Consider the following 26772-nt stretch of genomic DNA (forward strand, 5'->3'; position numbering starts at 1 on the left):
TTGATGAAACCGTGCGCTTTTTTTTCCAGAAAGTTTTCGCCTGCGGAACGCAATTATGATGTCAGCAATCGGGAGTTGTTGGCTATGAAGTGGGCGTTTGAGGAGTGGCGACATTGGCTTGAGGGAGCTAAGCACCGCGTTGTGGTCTTGACTGATCATAAGAATCTGGTTTACCTCGAGTCGGCCAAGCGGCTGAATCCTAGACAGGCTCGATGGTCTCTGTTTTTCTCCCGTTTTGATTTTGTGGTCTCGTATCTTCCGGGATCTAAGAATGTTAAGGCTGATGCCCTCTCTAGGAGTTTTTCGCCTGATTCTCCTGGAGTCCTTGAGCCGGTTGGCATTCTTAAGGAAGGGGTGATTCTTTCTGCCATCTCCCCTGATTTGCGGCGGGTGCTTCAGGAATTTCAGGCTGAGAGGCCTGACCGCTGTCCTGTGTGGAAGTTGTTTGTTCCTGATAGATGGACGAGTAAGGTGATTTCTGAGGTCCATTGTTCAGTGTTGGCTGGTCATCCTGGGATTTTTGGTACCAGAGATTTGGTTGCTAGGTCCTTTTGGTGGCCTTCCTTGTCGCGCGATGTCCGTGCTTTTGTGCAGTCTTGTGGGACTTGCGCCTGAGCCAAGCCTTGCTGTTCCCGCGCTAGTGGGTTGCTTTTGCCTTTGCCGGTCCCTGAGAGGCCCTGGACGCATATTTCCATGGATTTTATTTCGGATCTTCCTGTTTCCCAGAAGATGTCTGTTATCTGGGTTGTTTGTGACCGGTTCTCTAAAATGGTCCATCTGGTACCTTTGCCTAAGTTGCCTTCCTCCTCAGATCTGATTCCATTGTTTTTTCAGCATGTGGTTCGTTTGCATGGCATTCCAGAGAATATTGTGTCTGACAGAGGTTCTCAGTTTGTATCTAGATTTTGGCTGGCCTTTTGTGCTAGGATGGGCATTGATTTGTCTTTTTCTTCGGCGTTTCATCTTCGGACTAATGGTCAAACTGAGCGAACTAATCAGACCTTGGAGACCTATTTGAGATGCTTTGTGTCTGCTGATCAGGATGATTGGGTGTCTTTCTTGCCGTTGGCTGAGTTTGCCCTTAATAATCGGGCTAGTTCGGCTACTTTGGTTTCACCTTTCTTTTATAATTTTGGTTTTCATCCTCGCTTTTCTTCTGGGCAGGTTGAGCCTTCTGATTGTCCTGGTGTTGACTCTGTGGTGGACAGGCTGCAGCAGATTTGGACTCATGTGGTGGACAATTTGACGTTGTCTCAGGAAAGGGCTCAACGTTTTGCTAACCGCCGTCGGTGTGTTGGTCCCCGGCTTCGTGTGGGGGATTTGGTTTGGTTGTCTTCTCGTCATGTTCCTATGAAGGTTTCGTCCCCTAAGTTTAAGCCTCGGTTTATTGGTCCTTATAAAATTTCTGAAATTATTAATCCGGTGTCTTTTCATTTGGCTCTTCCAGCCTCTTTTGCCATTCATAATGTTTTCCATAGATCTTTGTTGCGGAGATATGTGGTGCCCGTTTTTCCTTCGGTTGACCCTCCTGCCCCGGTGTTGGTTGAGGGAGAGTTGGAATATGAGGTTGAGAAGATTTTGGATTCTCGTTTTTCGAGGCGGAGGCTTCAGTATCTTGTCAAGTGGAAGGGTTATGGTCAGGAGGATAATTCTTGGGTTGTTGCCTCCGGTGTCCATGCCACCAATTTGGTTCGTGCTTTTCACTTGGCTCGTCCTGATCGGCCTGGGGGCTCTGGTGAGGGTTCGGTGACCCCTCCTCAAGGGGGGTACTGTTGTGAATTCCGCTCTTGGGCTCCCTCCGGTGGTTGTAAGTGGCACTTTTGTGAGTTCTGCTCTTGGGCTTCCTCTTGTGGTTTCAAGTGGTATGGTTGCTCCTTGGAGTTAGCTGTCTTCAGCTGCTTCCACTGATCGTCTTTTCTGCTCGGCTATTTATGTCTGCTCTGTCCTTCAGCCAGTGCCACTTGTAATTGGTTCCTGGTTGGATTCACATCTCTTTGGAGTTCCCTGTTATCCTGACCAGTTCAGCAAAGCTAAGTTTTTGCTTGCTCTTTTCTGTCCATAGTTTGTAGACTTATCCATTCTGTGCTTTCTATGTTTGTCCAGCTTATCAGTGTGAATTTATTCTGTCTTGCTGGAAGCTCTGGGAGGCAGATTTGCCCTCCACACCTTTAGTCAGGTGTGGAGATTTTTTGTAAACTCTGCGTGGATTTTTGTAGTGTTTTATACTGACCGCACAGTATTCCATCCTGTCCTATTTATTTAGCTAGACTGGCCTCCTGTGCTCATCCTGGTTTCATTCTGTGTATGTCTTTTTCCTCTCCACTCACAGTCATTATTTGTTGGGGGCTAATCTATCCTTTGGGGATTTTCTCTGAGGCAAGATAGCTTTCCTGCTTCTTTCTTTAGGGGTAGTTAGCTCTTAGGCTGTGACGAGATGCCTAGGGAGAGTTAAGAGCATTCCACTGCTACTTCTAGTGTTGTGTTGAGCTTAGGGACTGCGGTCAGTACAGTTACCACTTCCTTCAGAGCTCGTTCCATGTTGCTCCTAAACCACCGTATCATAACAGTTATCCCACTGCTCTTGCAATATAACACGAACTGCAGGGATTTATGTATATTCCGCTTTACAGTTCCGCTTGCAAACTTGCATTTCTCTGTCGCCCCCTTACCCTCAGGTCAGATTAGGTACTGCACGTAGGGTAATTAGTCGCCAGAAAGGCTGCCTGCTTTATACTGGCTATTGGGCACGCTGCTGCGAGGCGATATAACTACTCCCACTCAGGCAGGAACAATAATTATCAACGCTGCAGTCGCTACAACGACTCCCAAAGGCACAGAACATGGTATGCTGCCACCAGCTTCAATTAAACGGGTCCGAAGCTAACCCAAAACAGTGGCGCAATTCCCTTCAGAAAACTTAGGATACATTTTAGAGCAGGAAGAACGAAACTAGTAATTTAGATATTTTACTCCGAAGATAAGGCAGTGTTTATAAAAAATATTACAAGAATGTTACAAAAGAGACAATTGAAAATATGTACAAAGCAATTATAAAAATAACATGGATTAAAGAAGAAAGGTAAAACTCACATGTTCTCAGATCATGTCAGGCAAAACCATGCTGGCAGGCAGAGCCCAGATGTCCCAGTGCATAGTACAGCTCCTCAGGCAAAAAAACAACTGAAGGCTGGGTTAAGTGTAGAGGACTGGGGGGTCTGCAATACCAAGATAGGTTATTATACTTGGGGCTATTTAGTTTGGATAAACGAAGACTAAGGGGTGATCTTATTTTAATGTAGAAATATACAAGGGGACAGTACAAAGACCTTTCTGATGATCTTTTTAATCATAGACCTAAGACAGGGACAAGGGGGCATCCTCTACGTTGGGAGGAAAGAAGGTTTTGGCATAATAATAGACGCGGGTTCTTTACTGTAAGACCAGTGAGACTATGGAACTCTCTGCCATATGATGTTGTAATGTGTGATTCATTACTTAAATATAAGAGGGGATTGGATACCTTTCTTGAAAAGTATAATGTTGCAGGGTATATATACTAGATTCCTTGATAGGGCGTTGATCCAGGGAACTAGTCTGATTGCCGTATGTGGAGTCGGGAAGGAATTTTTTTCCCCAAAGTGGAGCTTACTATTTGCCAGATGGTTTTTTTTTGCCTTCCTCTGGATCAACATGTTAGGGCATAGGCTATGTTAGGTTAGGCTATGGGTTGAACTAGATGGACTTAAAGTCTTCCTTCAACCTTAATAACTATGTTATAAACTCCAGCCTCGTGACATCACTAAAGGACAGGCCGGAGCGAGCCGTCCCCTCCCCCACGGCCTAAGGGAAGGCCAGCATGACAATGGGTTGGAGAGGAGGGGGTGGGGATGAAGAGGCTAATTAGATTAGGGGGTGGGGGCTAGTGGCTGGAGGGGTTAGAGAAGTGTCAGGGGGCGGGGGCTGGTCAGTTCCCGCTCACCTCACAAGAAGCATCCCTCCCTCCCGCTCTTTACTTTGTGGTTCTGTGGGGTTACATTACTCGCGGTGAGCGGGTAGTTATAGTATTCATATATGGTTCTTTTTGGGTCATTGCGGCCAGGGCGGCTGGGGGGAGTCCTTGGAGTTGGTGGAAATTGGTTTGGGGGGGTCCATCGGTATATGGCTCCTCTGTTTTGAAGTTTAATATGTTTAGGATCTGGTGAATGGTGGTGGGGAGTTCCGGCAGGGGTGGTCGGATCTCCCGTTTATTACCGCGAACAGTGAACCCTCTTGGGGGGGTTTTGGTGCTCCCGAGCCAGGGTTACAACGGCTGGGAGTAAAATATGGTTTTAAGTTATGTTCACGGTATGGTTAAAATCACCAAATTCTTCTGGGCTCCAAGGACTTCTCCTAGTTTTTGAAATGTATGCTTTTTTATATTCATTGTTAACTGTTGTTTTTGTTTAATAAACAGGCTGCTGTGGCCTACATAATTCCAAAGAAACATCTGTCTCTGTCTTAATTGGGAAAATGGGGTTCGGGTGGTCGTGTTGGGACAAAAGGTAAGGGATTGAGAGGGTGTGAGCAGGAGGTATTTCCCTCTTTCCCATAAAGCGCCTTCGACAATACCAGGGTCAAGGGCTGGTTAACTATATTCACTGAGGTCAGAGATATTTATGTTCTCAGACCCTGGAGACAAAAGAAATTCCTGACTGAGAATGGAGGGACAACAGGTGGCTTTGCAGTATTGGTCACCTGCAGTTTAAAGCCACACCCTGCTCACACACTTGCTTCAAGTTTCCCAGTGTCTGCCATAGGGCTGGTTTGTTGTATTCAGGGGGGGAAGAGAGGGGTTTTCAGCTGCCATGTGCTTTCAGGACCATGGTCAGAAGTGCAAAAATCCCTCAGCTATGGTTTTTACATTATCATGACCTACATTATCCTCACACTTATATTATACTTTATCCTCACAGTCCCCATAATAACAGTGATATCCACAGTGCCCCCACAATAACAATGATATCCACAGTGCCCCCATAATAACAGTGATATCCACAGTGCCCCCATAATAACAGTGACATCCACAGTGCCCCCATAATAACAGTGATATCCGCAATGCCCCTATAATAACAGTGATATCCACAGTGCCCGCATAATAACAGTGATACCACAGTGCCCCATAATAACAGTGATATCCACAGTGCCCCATAATAACAGTGATATCCACAGTGTCCCCATAATAACAGTGATATCCACAGTGTCCCCATAATAACAGTGATTCCACAGTGCCCCATAATAACAGTGATATCCGCAATGCCCCCATAATAACAGTGATATCCACATTGCCCCCATAATAACAGTGATATCCACAGTGCCCCATAATAACAGTGATATCCACAGTGTCCTCATAATAACAGTGATATCCACAGTGCCCCATAATAACAGTGATATCCACAGTGCCCCCATAATAACAGCGATATCCACAGTGTCCCCATAATAACAGTGATATCCACAGTGCCCCATAATTACAGTGATATCCACAGTGCCCCCATAATAACAGTGATAGCCACAGTGCCCCATAATAACAGTGATATCCACAGTGCCCCATAATAACAGTGACATCCACAGTGCCCCATAATAACAGTGATATCCACAGTGTCCCCATAATAACAGTGATGTCCACAGTGCCCCCATAATAACAGTGATAGCCACAGTGCCCCATAATAACAGTGATATCCATAGTGCTCCATAATAATAGTGATATCCACAGTGCCCCCATAATAACAGTGATATCCACAGTGTCCCCATAATAACAGTGATATCCACAGTGCCCCCATAATAACAGTGATATCCACTGTGCCCCATAATAACAGTGATATCCACAGTGTCCCCATAACAACAGTGATATCCACAGTGTCCCCATAATAACAGTGATATTCACAGTGCCCCATAATAACAGTGATATCCACAGTGCTCCCATAATAACAGTGATATCCACAGTGTCCCCATAATAACAGTGATATCCACAGTGCCCCCATAATAACAGTGATATCCACAGTGCCCCATAATAACAGTGATATCCACAGTGCCCCCATAATAACAGTGATAGCCACAGTGCCCCATAATAACAGTGATATCCACAGTGTCCCCATAATAACAGTGATATCCACAGTGCCCCCATAATAACAGTGATATCCACAGTGCCCCATAATAACAGTGATATCCACAGTGCCCCCATAATAACAGTGACATCCACAGTGCCCCCATAATAATAGTGATATCCATAGTGCCACCATAACAACAGTGATATCCACAGTGTCCCCATAATAACAGTGATTCCACAGTGCCCCCATAATAACAGTGACATCCACAGTGCCCCCATAATAATAGTGATATCCACAGTGCCCCCATAATAACAGTGATTCCACAGTGCCCCCATAATAACAGTGACATCCACAGTGCCCCCATAATAATAGTGATATCCACAGTGCCCCCATAACAACAGTGATATCCACAGTGCCCCCATAATAACAGTGATATCCACAGTGCCCCCATAATAACAGTGATAACCACAGTGCCCCATAATAACAGTCATACCCACAGTGTCCCCATAATAACAGTGATATCCACAGTGCCCCCATAATAACAGTGATATCCACAGTGCCCCCATAATAACAGTGATATCCACAGTGCCCCATAATAACAGTGATATCCACAGTGCCCCCATAATAACAGTGATATCCACAGTGTCCCCATAATAACAGTGATATCCACAGTGCCCCCATAATAACAGTGATATCCACAGTGCCCCATAATAACAGTGATATCCACAGTGCCCCATAATAACAGTGATATCCACAGTGCCCCATAATAACAGTGATATCCACAGTGCCCCATAATAACAGTGACATCCACAGTGCCCCATAATAACAGTGATATCCACAGTGTCCCCATAATAATAGTGATATCCACAGTGCCCCCATAATAACAGTGATAGCCACAGTGCCCCATAATAACAGTGATATCCACAGTGCTCCCATAATAACAGTGATATCCACAGTGCCCCATAATAACAGTGATATCCACAGTGCCCCATAATAACAGTGATATCCACAGTGCCCCATAATAACAGTGATATCCACAGTGCCCCATAATAACAGTGATATCCACAGTGCTCCATAATAATAGTGATATCCACAGTGCCCCCATAATAACAGTGATATCCACAGTGTCCCCATAATAACAGTGATATCCACAGTGCCCCCATAATAACAGTGATATCCACTGTGCCCCATAATAACAGTGATATCCACAGTGTCCCCATAACAACAGTGATATCCACAGTGTCCCCATAATAACAGTGATATTCACAGTGCCCCATAATAACAGTGATATCCACAGTGCTCCCATAATAACAGTGATAGCCACAGTGCCCCATAATAACAGTGATATCCACAGTGTCCCCATAATAACAGTGATATCCACAGTGCCCCCATAATAACAGTGATATCCACAGTGCCCCATAATAACAGTGATATCCACAGTGCCCCCATAATAACAGTGATAGCCACAGTGCCCCATAATAACAGTGATATCCACAGTGTCCCCATAATAACAGTGATATCCACAGTGCCCCCATAATAACAGTGATATCCACAGTGCCCCATAATAACAGTGATATCCACAGTGCCCCCATAATAACAGTGACATCCACAGTTCCCCCATAATAATAGTGATATCCATAGTGCCACCATAACAACAGTGATATCCACAGTGTCCCCATAATAACAGTGATTCCACAGTGCCCCCATAATAACAGTGACATCCACAGTGCCCCCATAATAATAGTGATATCCACAGTGCCCCCATAATAACAGTGATTCCACAGTGCCCCCATAATAACAGTGACATCCACAGTGCCCCCATAATAATAGTGATATCCACAGTGCCCCCATAACAACAGTGATATCCACAGTGCCCCCATAATAACAGTGATATCCACAGTGCCCCCATAATAACAGTGATATCCACAGTGCCCCATAATAACAGTCATACCCACAGTGTCCCCATAATAACAGTGATATCCACAGTGCCCCCATAATAACAGTGATATCCACAGTGTCCCCATAATAACAGTGATATCCACAGTGCCCCCATAATAACAGTGATATCCACAGTGCCCCATAATAACAGTGATATCCACAGTGCCCCCATAATAACAGTGATATCCACAGTGTCCCCATAATAACAGTGATATCCACAGTGCCCCCATAATAACAGTGATATCCACAGTGCCCCATAATAACAGTGATATCCACAGTGCCCCATAATAACAGTGATATCCACAGTGCCCCATAATAACAGTGATATCCACAGTACCCCCATAATAACAGTGATATCCACAGTGCCCCCATAATAACAGTGATATCCACAGTGCCCCATAATAACAGTGATATCCACAGTGCCCCATAATAACAGTGATATCCACAGTGCCCCATAATAACAGTGATATCCACAGTACCCCCATAATAACAGTGATATCCACAGTGCCCCATAATAACAGTGATATCCACAGTGCCCCATAATAACAGTGATATCCACAGTGCCCCCATAATAACAGTGATATCCACAGTGCCCCCATAATAACAGTGATATCCACAGTGCCCCATAATAACAGTCATACCCACAGTGTCCCCATAATAACAGTGATATCCACAGTGCCCCCATAATAACAGTGATATCCACAGTGTCCCCATAATAACAGTGATATCCACAGTGCCCCCATAATAACAGTGATATCCACAGTGCCCCATAATAACAGTGATATCCACAGTGCCCCATAATAACAGTGATATCCACAGTGCCCCATAATGACAGTGATATCCACAGTGTCCCCATAATAACAGTGATATCCACAGTGCCCCCATAATAACAGTGATATCCACAGTGTCCCCATAATAACAGCGATATCCACAGTGCCCCATAATAACAGTGATATCCACAGTGCCCCATAATAATAGTGATATCCACAGTGCTCCATAATAACAGTGATATCCACAGTGCCCCCATAATAACAGTGATATCCACATTGCCCCCATAATAACAGTGATATCCACAGTGCCCCATAATAACAGTGATATCCACAGTGTCCTCATAATATCAGTGATATCCACAGTGCCCCATAATAACAGTGATATCCACAGTGCCCCCATAATAACAGCGATATCCACAGTGTCCCCATAATAACAGTGATATCCACAGTGCCCCATAATTACAGTGATATCCACAGTGTCCCCATAATAACAGTGATATCCACAGTGCCCCCATAACAACAGTGATATCCACAGTGTCCCCATAATAACAGTGATTCCACAGTGCCCCCATAATAACAGTGATATCCACAGTGCCCCCATAATAACAGTGATATCCACAGTGCCCCATAATAACAGTCATACCCACAGTGTCCCCATAATAACAGTGATATCCACAGTGCCCCCATAATAACAGTGATATCCACAGTGCCCCCATAATAACAGTGATATCCACAGTGCTCCATAATAACAGTGATATCCACAGTGCCCCCATAATAACAGTGATAGCCACAGTGCCCCATAATAACAGTGATATCCACAGTGTCCCCATAATAACAGTGATATCCACAGTGCCCCCATAATAACAGTGATATCCACAGTGCCCCATAATAACAGTGATATCCACAGTGCCCCATAATAACAGTGATATCCACAGTGCCCCCATAATAACAGTGATATCCACAGTGCCCCCATAATAACAGTGACATCCACAGTGCCCCCATAATAATAGTGATATCCACAGTGCCCCCATAACAACAGTGATATCCACAGTGTCCCCATAATAACAGTGATTCCACAGTGCCCCATAATAACAGTCATACCCACAGTGTCCCCATAATAACAGTGATATCCGCAGTGTCCCCATAATAACAGTGATATCCACAGTGCCCCCATAATAACAGTGATACCCACAGTGTCCCCATAATAACAGTGATATCCACAGTGCCCCCATAATAACAGTGATATCCACAGTGCCCCCATAATAACAGTGATATCCACAGTGCCCCCATAATAACAGTGATATCTGCAGTGCCCCATAATAACAGTGATATCCACAGTGCTCCCATAATAACAGTGATATCCACAGTGCCCCCATAATAACAGTGATATCCACAGTGCCCCCATAATAACAGCGATATCCACAGTGTCCCCATAATAACAGTGATATCCACAGTGCCCCATAATTACAGTGATATCCACAGTGTCCCCATAATAACAGTGATATCCACAGTGCCCCCATAACAACAGTGATATCCACAGTGTCCCCATAATAACAGTGATTCCACAGTGCCCCCATAATAACAGTGATATCCACAGTGCCCCCATAATAACAGTGATATCCACAGTGCCCCATAATAACAGTCATACCCACAGTGTCCCCATAATAACAGTGATATCCACAGTGCCCCCATAATAACAGTGATATCCACAGTGCCCCCATAATAACAGTGATATCCACAGTGCTCCATAATAACAGTGATATCCACAGTGCCCCCATAATAACAGTGATAGCCACAGTGCCCCATAATAACAGTGATATCCACAGTGTCCCCATAATAACAGTGATATCCACAGTGCCCCATAATAACAGTGATATCCACAGTGCCCCCATAATAACAGTGATATCCACAGTGCCCCCATAATAACAGTGATATCCACAGTGCCCCCATAATAACAGTGATATCCACAGTGCCCCATAATAACAGTGATATCCACAGTGCCCCCATAATAACAGTGATATCCACAGTGCCCCCATAATAACAGTGACATCCACAGTGCCCCCATAATAATAGTGATATCCACAGTGCCCCCATAACAACAGTGATATCCACAGTGTCCCCATAATAACAGTGATTCCACAGTGCCCCATAATAACAGTCATACCCACAGTGTCCCCATAATAACAGTGATATCCGCAGTGTCCCCATAATAACAGTGATATCCACAGTGCCCCCATAATAACAGTGATACCCACAGTGTCCCCATAATAACAGTGATATCCACAGTGTCCCATAATAACAGTGATATCTGCAGTGCCCCATAATAACAGTGATATCCACAGTGCTCCCATAATAACAGTGATATCCACAGTGCCCCCATAATAACAGTGATATCCACAGTGCCCCCATAATAACAGTGATATCCACAGTGCCCCCATAATAACAGTGATATCCACAGTGCCCCATAATAACAGTGATATCCACAGTGCCCCATAATAACAGTGATATCCACAGTGCTCCCATAATAACAGTGATATCCACAGTGTCCCATAATAACAGTGATATCCACAGTGCCCCATAATAACAGTGATATCCACAGTGCCCCATAATAACAGTGATATCCACAGTGCCCCCATAATAACAGTGATATCCACAGTGCCCCCATAATAACAGTGATATCCACAGTGCCCCATAATAACAGTGATATCCACAGTGCCCCATAATAACAGTGATATCCACAGTGCCCCCATAATAACAGTGATATCCACAGTGTCCCCATAATAAAAGTGATATCCACAGTGCTCCATAATAACAGTGATATCCACAGTGCCCCATAATAACAGTGATATCCACAGTGCCCCATAATAACAGTGATATCCACAGTGCCCCATAATAACAGTGATATCCACAGTGCCCCCATAATAACAGTGATATCCACAGTGCCCCATAATAACAGTGATATCCACAGTGCCCCATAATAACAGTGATATCCACAGTGCCCCATAATAACAGTGATATCCACAGTGCCCCATAATAACAGTGATATCCACAGTGCTCCATAATAACAGTGATATCCACAGTGCCCCCATAATAACAGTGATATCCACAGTGCCCCCATAATAACAGTGATATCCACAGTGCCCCCATAATAACAGTGATATCCACAGTGCCCCATAATAACAGTGATATCCACAGTGCCCCATAATAACAGTGATATCCACAGTGCCCCATAATAACAGTGATATCCACAGTGCCCCCATAATAACAGTGATATCCACAGTGTCCCCATAATAACAGTGATATCCACAGTGTCCCCATAATAACAGTGATATCCACAGTGTCCCCATAATAACAGTGATATCCACAGTGCCCCATAAAAACAGTGATATCCACAGTGCCCCATAATAACAGTGATATCCACAGTGCCCCCATAATAACAGTGATATCCACAGTGCCCCATAATAACAGTGATATCCACAGTGCTCCATGATAACAGTGATATCCACAGTGTCCCCATAATAACAGTGATATCCACAGTGCCCCATAAAAACAGTGATATCCACAGTGCTCCCATAATAACAGTGATATCCACAGTGTCCCCATAATAACAGTGATATCCACAGTGCCCCATAAAAACAGTGATATCCACAGTGCCCCATAATAACAGTGATATCCACAGTGCCCCATAAAAACAGTGATATCCACAGTGTCCCCATAATAACAGTGATATCCACAGTGCCCCATAATAACAGTGATATCCACAGTGCCCCCATAATAACAGTGATATCCACAGTGCCCCATAATAACAGTGATATCCACAGTGCTCCATAATAACAGTGATATCCACAGTGCCCCCATAATAACAGTGATATCCACAGTGCCCCCATAATAACAGTGATATCCACAGTGCCCCCATAATAACAGTGATATCCACAGTGCCCCATAATAACAGTGATATCCACAGTGCCCCATAATAACAGTGATATCCACAGTGTCCCCATAATAACAGTGATATCCACAGTGTCCCCATAATAACAGTGATATCCACAGTGCCCCATAAAAACAGTGATATCCACAGTGCCCCATAATAACAGTGATATCCACAGTGCCCCCATAATAACAGTGATATCCACAGTGCCCCCATAATAACAGTGATATCCACAGTGCCCCATAATAACAGTGATATCCACAGTGCTCCATAATAACAGTGATATCCACAGTGTCCCATAATAACAGTGATATCCACAGTACCCCCATAATAACAGTGATATCCACAGTGCCCCCATAATAACAGTGATATCCACAGTGCCCCATAATAACAGTGATATCCACAGTGCTCCATAATAACAGTGATATCCACAGTGCCCCCATAATAACAGTGATATCCACAGTGCCCCCATAATAACAGTGATATCCACAGTGCCCCCATAATAACAGTGATATCCACAGTGCCCCATAATAACAGTGATATCCACAGTGCCCCATAATAACAGTGATATCCACAGTGTCCCCATAATAACAGTGATATCCACAGTGTCCCCATAATAACAGTGATATCCACAGTGCCCCCATAATAACAGTGATATCCACAGTGCCCCATAATAACAGTGATATCCACAGTGCCCCATAATAACAGTGATATCCACAGTGTCCCCATAATAACAGTGATATCCACAGTGCCCCCATAATAACAGTGATATCCACAGTGCCCCATAATAACAGTGATATCCACAGTGCCCCATAAAAACAGTGATATCCACAGTGCCCCATAATAACAGTGATATCCACAGTGCCCCCATAATAACAGTGATATCCACAGTGCCCCCATAATAACAGTGATATCCACAGTGCCCCATAATAACAGTGATATCCACAGTGCTCCATAATAACAGTGATATCCACAGTGTCCCATAATAACAGTGATATCCACAGTACCCCCATAATAACAGTGATATCCACAGTGTCCCATAATAACAGTGATATCCACAGTGCCCCCATAATAACAGTGATATCCACAGTGCCCCCATAATAACAGTGATATCCACAGTGCCCCCATAATAACAGTGATATCCACAGTGTCCCCATAATAACAGTGATATCCACAGTGCTCCATAACAGTGATATCCACAGTGCCCCATAATAACAGTGATATCCACAGTGCCCCCATAATAACAGTGATATCCACAGTGCCCCCATAATAACAGTGATATCCACAGTGCCCCCATAATAACAGTGATATCCACAGTGCCCCCATAATAACAGTGATATCCACAGTGCCCCCATAATAACAGTGATATCCACAGTGCCCCCATAATAACAGTGATATCCACAGTGCCCCATAATAACAGTGATATCCACAGTGCCCCATAATAACAGTGATATCCACAGTGCTCCATAATAACAGTGATATCCACAGTGCCCCCATAATAACAGTGATATCCACAGTGCCCCCATAATAACAGTGATATCCACAGTGCCCCCATAATAACAGTGATATCCACAGTGCCCCCATAATAACAGTGATATCCACAGTGCCCCCATAATAACAGTGATATCCACAGTGCCCCATAATAACAGTGATATCCACAGTGCCCCATAATAACAGTGATATCCACAGTGCTCCACAATAACAGTGATATCCACAGTGCCCCATAATAACAGTGATATCCACAGTGCCCCATAATAACAGTGATATCCACAGTGCCCCATAATAACAGTGATATCCACAGTGTCCCCATAATAACAGTGATATCCACAGTGCCCCCATAATAACAGTGATATCCACAGTGTCCCCATAATAACAGTGATATCCACAGTGCTCCCATAATAACAGTGATATCCACAGTGTCCCATAATAACAGTGATATCCACAGTGCTCCCATAATAACAGAAATAACCACAGTGCTCCATAATAACAGTGATATCCACAGTGCCCCATAATAACAGTGATATCCACAGTGCTCCATAATAACAGTGATATCCACAGTGTCCCATAATAACAGTGATATCCACAGTGCCCCCATAATAACAGTGATATCCACAGTGTCCCCATAATAACAGTGATATCCACAGTGCTCCCATAATAACAGTGATATCCACAGTGTCCCATAATAACAGTGATATCCACAGTGCTCCCATAATAACAGAAATAACCACAGTGCTCCATAATAACAGTGATATCCACAGTGCCCCATAATAACAGTGATATCCACAGTGCTCCATAATAACAGTGATATCCACAGTGTCCCATAATAACAGTGATATCCACAGTGCCCCCATAATAACAGTGATATCCACAGTGTCCCCATAATAACAGTGATATCCACAGTGCTCCCATAATAACAGTGATATCCACAGTGCCCCCATAATAACAGTGATATCCACAGTGCCCCCATAATAACAGTGATATCCACAGTGTCCCCATAATAACAGTGATATCCACAGTGCTCCCATAATAACAGTGATATCCACAGTGTCCCATAATAACAGTGATATCCACAGTGCTCCCATAATAACAGAAATAACCACAGTGCTCCATAATAACAGTGATATCCACAGTGCCCCATAATAACAGTGATATCCACAGTGCTCCATAATAACAGTGATATCCACAGTGTCCCATAATAACAGTGATTCCACAGTGTCCCCATAATAACAGTGATATCCACAGTGCCCCATAATAATAGTGATATCCACAGTGCCCCCATAATAACAGTGATATCCACAGTGCCCCATAATAACAGTGATATCCACAGTGCCCCCATAATAACAGTGATATCCACAGTGCCCCATAATAACAGTGATTCCACAGTGCCCCCATAATAACAGTGATATCCACAGTGTCCCCATAATAACAGTGATTCCACAGTGCCCCCATAATAACAGTGATATCCACAGTGCCCCATAATAACAGTGATACCCACAGTGCCCCATAATAACAGTGATATCCACAGTGCTCCATAATAACAGTGATATCCACAGTGTCCCATAATAACAGTGATATCCACAGTGCTCCATAATAACAGTGATATCCACAGTGCCCCATAATAACAGTGATATCCACAGTGCCCCCATAATAACAGTGATATCCACAGTGCCCCATAATAACAGGGATATCCACAGTGCCCCCATAATAACAGTGATATCCACAGTGTCCCCATAATAACAGTGATTCCACAGTGCCCCCATAATAACAGTGATATCCACAGTGCCCCATAATAACAGTGATACCCACAGTGCCCCATAATAACAGTGATATCCACAGTGCTCCATAATAACAGTGATATCCACAGTGTCCCATAATAACAGTGATATCCACAGTGCTCCATAATAACAGTGATATCCACAGTGCCCCATAATAACAGTGATATCCACAGTGCTCCATAATAACAGTGATATCCACAGTGCCCCCATAATAACAGTGATATCCACAGTGCCCCCATAATAACAGTGATATCCACAGTGCCCCCATAATAACAGTGATATCCACAGTGCCCCCATAATAACAGTGATATCCACAGTGCCCCCATAATAACAGTGATATCCACAGTGTCCCCATAATAACAGTGATATCCACAGTGCCCCCATAATAACAGTGATATCCACAGTGCCCCCATAATAACAGTGATATCCACAGTGCTCCCATAATAACAGTGATATCCACAGTGTCCCATAATAACAGTGATATCCACAGTGCCCCCATAATAACAGTGATATCCACAGTGCCCCCATAATAACAGTGATATCCACAGTGCCCCCATAATAACAGTGATATCCACAGTGCCCCCATAATAACAGTGATATCCACAGTGCCCCCATAATAACAGTGATATCCACAGTGTCCCCATAATAACAGTGATATCCACAGTGCCCCCATAATAACAGTGATATCCACAGTGCCCCCATAATAACAGTGATATCCACAGTGCTCCCATAATAACAGTGATATCCACAGTGTCCCATAATAACAGTGATATCCACAGTGTCCCATAATAACAGTGATATCCACAGTGCCCCATAATAACAGTGATATCCACAGTGCCCCCATAATAACAGTGATATCCACAGTGCCCCCATAATAACAGTGACATCCACAGTGTCCCCATAATAACAGTGATATCCACAGTGCCCCCATAATAACAGTGATATCCACAGTGTCCCCATAATAACAGTGATATCCACAGTGCCCCCATAATAACAGTGATATCCACAGTGCCCCCATAATAACAGTGATATCCACAGTGCCCTCATAATAACAGTGATATCCACAGTGCCCCCATAATAACAGTGATATCCACAGTGCCCCCATAATAACAGTGATATCCACAGTGCCCCCATAATAACAGTGATATCCACAGTGCCCCCATAATAACAGTGATATCCACAGTGCCCCCATAATAACAGTGATATCCACAGTGCCCCCATAATAACAGTGATATCCACAGTGCCCCATAATAACAGTGATATCCACAGTGCCCCCATAATAACAGTGATATCCACAGTGTCCCATAATGACAGTGATATCCACAGTGCCCCATAATAACAGTGATATCCACAGTGTCCCATAATAACAGTGATATCCACAGTGCCCCCATAATAACAGTGATATCCACAGTGCCCCCATAATAACAGTGATATCCACAGTGCCCCATAATAACAGTGATATCCACAGTGCCCCCATAATAACAGTGATATCCACAGTGCCCCCATAATAACAGTGATATCCACAGTGTCCCATAATAACAGTGATATCCACAGTGCCCCATAATAACAGTGATATCCACAGTGCCCCCATAATAACAGTGATATCCACAGTGTCCCATAATAACAGTGATATCCACAGTGCCCCATAATAACAGTGATATCCACAGTGCCACCATAATAACAGTGATATCCACAGTGCCCCATAATAACAGTGATATCCACAGTGTCCCATAATAACAGTGATATCTACAGTGCTCCCATAATAACAGTGATATCCACAGTGCTCCCATAATAACAGTGATATCCACAGTGCCCCATAATAACAGTGATATCCACAGTACCCCATAATAACAGTGATATCCACAGTGCTCCCATAATAACAGTGATATCCACAGTGCCCCATAATAACAGTGATATCCACAGTGCTCCCATAATAACAGTGATATCCACAGTGCCCCATAATAACAGTGATATCCACAGTGCTCCCATAATAACAGTGATATCCACAGTGCCCCATAATAACAGTGATATCCATAGTGCCCCATAATAACAGTGATATCCACAGTGCCCCATAATAACAGTGATTCCACAGTGCCCCATAATAACAGGGATATCCACAGTGCCCCATAATAACAGTGATATCCACAGTGCCCCATAATAACAGTGATATCCACAGTGCCCCATAATAACAGTGATACCCACAGTGCCCCATAATAACAGTGATATCCACAGTGTCCCATAATAACAGTGATACCCACAGTGCCCCATAATAACAGTGATATCCACAGTGCCCCATAATAACAGTGATACCCACAGTGCCCCATAATAACAGTGATATCCACAAACAGTGCCCCATAACAAGGCCATGGTCACACCAGCAGTAATTGGTCAGTATTTTACATCAGTATTTGTAATCCAAAACCAGGAGTGGAGCAATCAGAGGAAAGTATAATAGAAACATATGCACCACTTCTATATTTATCACCCACTCCTGGTTTTGGCTTACAATACTGATGAACAATACTGGCCAAATACTGAAAGTATGAAAGTAGCCTTACAGTGATATCCACAGTGCATAATAAGGCTACGTTCAGACTAGCGTTGTGCTAGTGTGCGTCGGGCGACGCAGCGGCGACGCACGCGTTATGCGCCCCTAAGTTTAACATGGGGGACGCATGCGTTTTTGTTTGTTGCGTTTTGCGACGCAAGCGTCTTTTTTGCCGCAAGCGTCGGACCAAGAAAACGCAACAAGTTACATTTTTCTTGCGTCCGATTTTCGGCAAAAAACGACGCACGCGTCGCAAAACGCAGCGTTTTTGCGTGCGTTTTGCCGCGTTTTTGCGTGCATTGTGCGTTGCGTCGCCGACGCAGCGGCGCACAACGCTAGTCTGAACGTAGCCTTACAGTGATATCCACAGTGCATAATAACAGTGATATCCACAGTGCCCCTATAATAGCAGTGCCCTCCACAGTGGGTGGCGTTCGTTGTGGGCACATTATAGGTGGTCTCTGTGTTATAAAAATCCTTCTTCTTATTTTATGAGCTGCTGCAGTATTCCTGATGACCAGTAGATGGAAGTACAGAGCTGTATATTTCTTTCTTCTGCTTTTTGCAGATTGTCTCTTCAGAGAGGAAGAGGACTAGAACTCTAGTGCCACCTATTGGAAGTAGCAATCCTAACAGTCAATGTCGACTATTTAACGAGCCTTGTCACATGACTTAGGATAATAGCCAAACCAGAATCTCAATTTGCAGACACTGTGTTTCGGGGTACTGCCCCTCTTCAGTGCAAAGTGGACATCTGGTTTGGCTGAGTGAGAGGCGTCTGACCGGCATCCAAGAAGTATCGTTTCTCCTTGCGGAGAGTGACATGATAAGCATGTCGAGGTGAGGAGACTTAAAGCCGCAATGCTCCTCTGGGAAATATGCAAATTGTCTCTTCAGAGAGGAAGAGGACTAGAACTCTAGCGCCACCTATTGGAAGTAGCAATCCTAACAGTCAATGTCGACTATTTAACGAGCCTTGTCACATGACTTAGGATAATAGCCAAACCAGAATCTCAATTTGTAGACACTGTGTTTCGGGGTACTGCCCCTCTTCAGTGCAAAGTGGTGATCTGGTTTGGCTGATTGAGAGGCGTCTGACCGGCATCCAAGAAGTATCGTTTCTCCTTGCGGAGAGTGACATGATAAGCATGTCCAGGTGAGGAGACTTAAAGCCACAATGCTCCTCTGGGAAATATGCAAATTGTCTCTTCAGAGAGGAAGAGGACTAGAACTCTAGCGCCACCTATTGGAAGTAGCAATCCTAACAGTCAATGTCGACTCTTTAACGAGCCTTGTCACATGACTTAGGATAATAGCCAAACCAGAATCTCAATTTGCAGACACTGTTTTTTGGGGTACTGCCCCTCTTCAGTACAAAGTGGAGATCTGGTTTGGCTGATTGAGAGGCATCTGACCGGGATCTAAGAAGTATCGTCTCTCCTTGCGGAGAGTGACATGATAAGCATGTCGAGGTGAGGAGACTTAAAGCCGCAATGCTCCTCTGGGAAATATGCAAATTGTCTCAGTGCAAAGTGGAGGGAGATCTGGTTTGGCTGATTTAAAACTGACTTTATGGAAGTTTTCTCTGATGGGTGGATTTTGATGTGGACCCCCTCTAAATAGGAGGGCAATAGGTTCCTGGAGATCTTCTAAGCCCATCAGCCCTTATCTTTGCACTAAATATTGACTCTGTTCCCTATGATTGAAGTGCACTTAGTGGGGTGCATTTGTATAGACATATTGGGGGGGACTTATCTCATCAGTGATTCTTCTGTTGTGTGATAAATGTATGATCGCTGGGGGTCAGACCATTGGGACCCCCACTGACCATAAGGCCTCTTTCACACATCAGGTTTTTGCCGTCAGGTTCCATTCGGCGAATTTTGAAAAAAAAAAACGGATGAGGAAAAGTTGCTGCCAGATCCGTTTTTTTCTCATAGACTTGTATTAGCGCCGGATGGCCTCACATTTCATCCATTTTTTGACGGATCCGTCAAAAAATCCGTTTTCCGGCGGCCGGGGAAAACGGACATAGAAACGTTTTTTCTGTCTGTCGAAAAAACGGACAGTGACAATCCGGCAAAAAATGGGTGAAACGTGAGGTCAAATGATGGAATCTATTGACGGATTCCGTTTTTTAAAACAAATCATGCATTTTTCATTCTCTCTCTCCCTCTCCTCCCCAGAATCCAAAATAGCCGACAGATCCACAAACTCGCATCTGGCGAAAAAATTGATTTGTCGCAGCAGTTTTTCACAATTTCCGACGGATCAGTTTTTTTCAAAATTAGCCTGATTATGCCTGACGACAAAAACCTGATGTGTGAAAGTAGCCTAAGAACAGGGGTCCCAAACTCCCCATTGTGATGAAGTGTTAGTGCTGCTCCATCCACTTGTATGGGACTGAATCCTACAGTCCCATCCATCAGTGTGAACGGAGGTCACATATATGTTCCATCGCTGCATCACTCAGGGGATTTGGGATCCCCGTTCTCAAGATCCCAACTGACAACTCTCCAAATTTGGCCAGCAATTCAGCAGATGTTCAGGACCGTCATTAGGACAGGGCCTAGGAGGGAATTTCTAAAGATCGCCCGCTCTGAGCCAAGTTCTGGGCAATTAGTGCTGATTATGAGACGAGCATCTTGTGTTCTGCACAATGCGCCCTCTGTGCTTGCTGATGGTGTCACATTCCTGCCGCCGTGCATGCTGGGATTGCACTCAGGACTTGGCCCACGTGTTGTGATACACATGGCGTGTACCTGAGTCACTGCCTTACTCACCCACACCTGGTCATATTCTGCACTGAACACACTGTCCTCTGCAGCAAGTTACCCAACCGCAGCCTCCAGACTGCTGCCGTCAGCACCACGGCAAGGCACAGCCTAGTAATGTCATTCTCTTCACCCAAGTGCAAGAAAAAGTGCAGGGTGGCGCGTAAAAAAGAGCACAAGAAAGCAGTTATCACAAGCTCGTTTCTGAAAAGTGCAAGACGCAGTCTGTCATGAGCCCACAGCAAAAATAAAGCACGAGAACATGGTAAGTGCAAAACAGAGGGCACAAGATGTGGTGCACACAAGCTTGCGTCAGAAGATTCTCCAAAGCCCACTTATGTCATGAGAAAAGAGTTCACTGGGATGTCGTCTTTTGCAGAACCCAAGAACATACTGTAAGTCTGCAGCCGACTGCAGTCGGTGAGCCCTCTCTCCGAAATGGGATTCTAGCAAAGCCTAAAAACTTGACTTTTCATTCAAGAGCAAAAAAGTTCACAAGGTTACCATGTGTCAGATTGTACTCCTATAAACAGTGTCAGTGTTCCCCTGTACTCAGTGTCAGAGTGTGCCCCTGTACACAGTGTCAGAGTGTGCCCCTGTACACAGTGTCAGAGTGTGCCCCTGTACACAGTGTCAGAGTGTAACCCTGTACTCAGTGTCAGAGTGTAACCCTGTACACAGTGTCAGAGTGTGCCCCTGTACACAGTGTCAGAGTGTAACCCTGTACTCAGTGTCAGAGTGTAACCCTGTACTCAGTGTCAGAGTGTAACCCTGTACTCAGTGTCAGAGTGTAACCCTGTACACAGTGTCAGAGTGTGCCCCTGTACACAGTGTCAGAGTGTGCCCCTATACACAGTGTCAGAGTGTACCCCTGTATACAGTGTCAGAGTGTGCCCCTGTACTCAGTGTCAGAGTGTAACCCTGTACACAGTGTCAGAGTGTGCCCCTGTACACAGTGTCAGAGTGTACCCCTGTACACAGTGTCAGAGTGTACCCCTGTACACAGTGTCAGAGTGTGCCCCTGTACACAGTGTCAGAGTGTGCCCCTGTACACAGTGTCAGAGTGTAACCCTGTACTCAGTGTCAGAGTGTAACCCTGTACACAGTGTCAGAGTGTGCCCCTGTACACAGTGTCAGAGTGTAACCCTGTACTCAGTGTCAGAGTGTAACCCTGTACTCAGTGTCAGAGTGTAACCCTGTACTCAGTGTCAGAGTGTAACCCTGTACACAGTGTCAGAGTGTGCCCCTGTACACAGTGTCAGAGTGTGCCCCTATACACAGTGTCAGAGTGTACCCCTGTATACAGTGTCAGAGTGTGCCCCTGTACTCAGTGTCAGAGTGTAACCCTGTACACAGTGTCAGAGTGTGCCCCTGTACACAGTGTCAGAGTGTACCCCTGTACACAGTGTCAGAGTGTACCCCTGTATACAGTGTCAGAGTATGCCCCTGTACACAATATCAGAGTGTGCCCCTGTACAGTGTCAGAGTGTACCCCTGTACACAGTGTCAGAGTGTACCCCTGTATACAGTGTCAGAGTATGCCCCTGTACACAATATCAGAGTGTGCCCCTATACACAGTGTCAGAGTGTACTCCTATAAACAGTGTCAGTGTTCCCCTGTACTCAGTGTCAGAGTGTGCCCCTGTACACAGTGTCAGAGTGTAACGCTGTACTCAGTGTCAGAGTGTTCCCCTGTACACAGTGTCAGAGTGTTCCCCTGTACACAATATCAGAGTGTGCCCCTGTACACAGTGTCAGAGTGTAACCCTGTACTCAGTGTCAGAGTGTGCCCCTATACACAGTGGCAGACTGTTCCCCTGTACACAGTGTCAGAGTGCTCCCCTGTACACAGTATCAGAGTGTGCCCCTGTACACAGTGTCAGAGTGTTCCCCTGTACACAGTGTCAGAGTTTAACCCTGTACTCAGTGTCAGACTGTTCCCCTGTACAGTGTCAGAGTGTGCCCCTGTACACAGTGTCAGAGTGTTCCCCTGTACACAGTGTCAGAGTGTTCCCCTGTACACAGTGTCAGAGTGTACCCCTGTACACAGTGTCAGAGTGTAACCCTGTACACAGTGTCAGAGTGTACCCCTGTACACAGTGTCAGAGTGTACCCCTGTACACAGTGTCAGAGTGTAACCCTGTACTCAGTGTCAGACTGTTCCCCTGTACACAGTGTCAGAGTGTGCCCCTATACACAGTGTCAGACTTTTCCCCTGTACACAGGGTCAGAGTGTGCCCCTGTACACAGTGTCAGACTGTTCCCCTGTACACAGTGTCAGAGTGTACCCCTGTACACAGTGTCAGAGTGTGCCTGTCACGATTCCCCTGACCGCTGTCACCACTTGGTCAGGATTCACACCGTGACCGTCACCCCTACGTCACGGATTGAGGTGACTTTAGGCCAACAGACGGCTATCACATGTGCAGGGGGGCTTATCTTAGTTATCCCTCCACTCCACGATGTGATGAAAAATCACACACAAGGCTATTGACCTCTTAGCTTACAGCAGGGGCTTATTCTAGGTATCCCACTGCTTTCAATATACCACAAACTGCAGGGATTTATGTATATCCCGCTTACAGTTCCACTTAACACTTGCAGCTCTCTGGCGCCCCCTTACTCTCAGGTCAGATTAGGTACTGCACCCTGGGTAATTAGTCGCCAGAAAGGCTGCCTGCTATGTACTGGCTATTGGGCACGCTGCAGCGACGCGATAACTACTCCCACTCAGGCAGGAACAATAATTAGCAATGCCGCAGTCGCTTCAGCATAACCCCCAAAAGTCAGCACACTCTCGCTGCCACCAGCTTCGATTAAACGGATCCGAAGCTAACCCAACACAACAGAAACAGTAGCGTATTTCTCTTCAGAAGACTTAGGGTACGGTTTAGAACAGGAGAACGGACTAATATATAATATTATATCCCATAGAAAATTAGGCAGTGCTTTATCAAAAATATTTTATAAAGATGTTACAAATGAGACAATTGCAAATATGTACATGGGTAATTATAACATAAAGGGAATAAATGAGAAAAGATAACACTCACATGTTAAAAGCATGGCGGACACCCCAGGCTAGTGTAGTTTCCATACATCCCAGTCCATGGGATGTACTCAGCTCTTCCAGGACAATAGGACACGAAGTCCAGAAGAAGAAATCAAGCAGAAGGCCTGCCCTGGGGCTCCTGCCACAAACTTAATACCTTAAGGCTTTGACATCACAGAAGGGCTGGCTTATCCAGACCCTCCTCTCTCTACATTCTGAGTACTCCAATCTTAAATTTATCTACTTGCTATAACTTCGCTACAAAACATGACAGAGTCAGACCAAACCTATCATTCATCTCGGATTAACGTGAGCATTCTAATGAGATCAAATATGTCCTATCTGGGATACATATTTACAGAGAAAACCCTACTTCTTTACCAGACGGAGTTAGAAGCCCGAGTTTCATGGGATGTGTAAATACACCGAGTGAGGATAAGAATATATATTTTCGTATTTCTAGCTTAAATCGTTTGCCTAATATCTAACAAAGACTAAACAAAGAATCTTTCATGAATTTTTGGAGCCACTTTTCCAGTTACAGCTAGTGGGAGATTCTAGCCCGGTCGTAAATACCGTTCGGCCATAAAACTCCCCACACTCTCTGAGAAGGAAAGCCAGGAATTTGCAGTTACAAACTGTTGCTCCAAGAAGGGGGGCTTAGCCCACGCAGGCTAGCAAGAGAACTACTTGATATTTCATACCATATCGTGACACCTCCCCCTTTTGGTGTGCGCTAGGGAGGCAGTACCCCACAGTATGCCTTCATGGGCACCTCAGTAGGTTCACCCTGGCGGGAGAGTCCATCTGCATTCCCATGCTCTTTGCCCGTTTTGTGTTCCATGGTGAAGTCAAACTGCTGAAGGGCAAGGCTCCAGCGTAGCAACCTGCCGTTGGTTCCACACATGGTGTTTAGCCAGCGCAGAGGGTTGTGGTCGGTCACCACAGTGAAGGGGCGACCGTACAAGTAGGGCTGCAAGCGCTGCAGGGCCCAGACTATGGCCAGGCACTCCTTCTCGATGGTGGAGTAGGCCACTTCCCTCGGCAAAAGCTTCCGGCTCAGGTATAACACAGGGTGCTCTTGGTCCTCCGAGTCAACCTGGCTGAGCACAGCACCAAAGCCAAACTCGCTGGCGTCGGTCTGCACCAAGTACGGTCGACTGCTGTCGACTGCTTTCAACACAGGGGCGTTGCACAGTGCGGTTTTCAACGCCTGGAAGGCCCCCTCACAGCCATCTGTCCAGTTGACGATGTGGGGTAGCTTCTTCCTGGTGAGGTCCGTCAGAGGTTTTGCCAGGCTACTATAGTGCTGTACGAAGCGCCTATAGTACCCTGCAGTGCCCAAGAACGACATCACCTGTTTCTTGGTCACGGGAGTGGGCCAGTTCACGATCACTCCCACTTTGTCAGGCTCTGGCTTCAGGGTGTTCCCGCCTACCCGGTGCCCCAGGTAGTGAACCTCCCTCATGCCCATCTGACACTTTCCCGGCTTGATAGTCAGTCCTGCTTGGTGAATTCGCCTGAGCACCTCCTCGAGATGCTGCAGGTGTTCCTCCCAGGAGGAACTGAAGATGGCAATGTCATCCAAGTAGGCCACGGCGTACTTCTCCAGTCCCTGAAGCAGGAGGTTGACCATCCGCTGGAAAGTGGCAGGGGCATTCTTCATGCCGAAGGGCATGACCGTGGACTCGTACAGTCCAAAGGGTGTGATAAAGGCGGACTTCTCCTGCGCCTCGGGGCTCAGGGGAATCTGCCAGTATCCTCGACTCAGATCCATTATTGTTAGGTAATCTGTGCCAGCTAACTTCTCAAGCAGCTCCTCGATGCGTGGCATTGGGTGCGCATCCGAGGCTGTGATGGCGTTGAGCCCCCTGTAGTCCACGCAGAACCGGGTGGTCCGGTCCTTCTTTGGCACGAGAACTACAGGTGAGGCCCACGCGCTCTTTGACCGTCGAATCACCCCCAGCTGTAACATCTCATCGATCTCTTGGCGCATAATCTGCTGCACCTGGTCAGAGATTCGATAGGGTGTTCGCCGTAGTGGGGCGTGATTCCCGGTGTCCACCTCGTGGACTGCTAACTCAGTCCTCCCAGGTCGGTTGGAGAAAACGACCCGGAAGGGTTCCAGTGTGGTTTGCAACTGCAACCGCTGGGATTCAGTTAACGAGGCGCTTACCTCCACGTCCTCGATGGACCCATTGGCCTTGGCTTGGGCCAGCATGTCCAGGAGGGTGTCTTCCTCCCCGTCTTCGGGCAAGCTGCAGACCGGTAGGACGAAAGGTTCACGTTCGTGATGAGCCTTCATCATGTTGACGTGAAAGGCCTTTCGCCTACCCCGAGCGTGGTCAAGCGTGACCACGTAAGTGACCGGGTTGAGCTGTTGGTGGACAACGTACGGGCCCTC

Source organism: Ranitomeya imitator, chromosome 1 (genome assembly GCF_032444005.1).
Source record: "Ranitomeya imitator isolate aRanImi1 chromosome 1, aRanImi1.pri, whole genome shotgun sequence".
In the NCBI taxonomy this organism is placed as follows: Eukaryota; Metazoa; Chordata; class Amphibia; order Anura; family Dendrobatidae; genus Ranitomeya; species Ranitomeya imitator.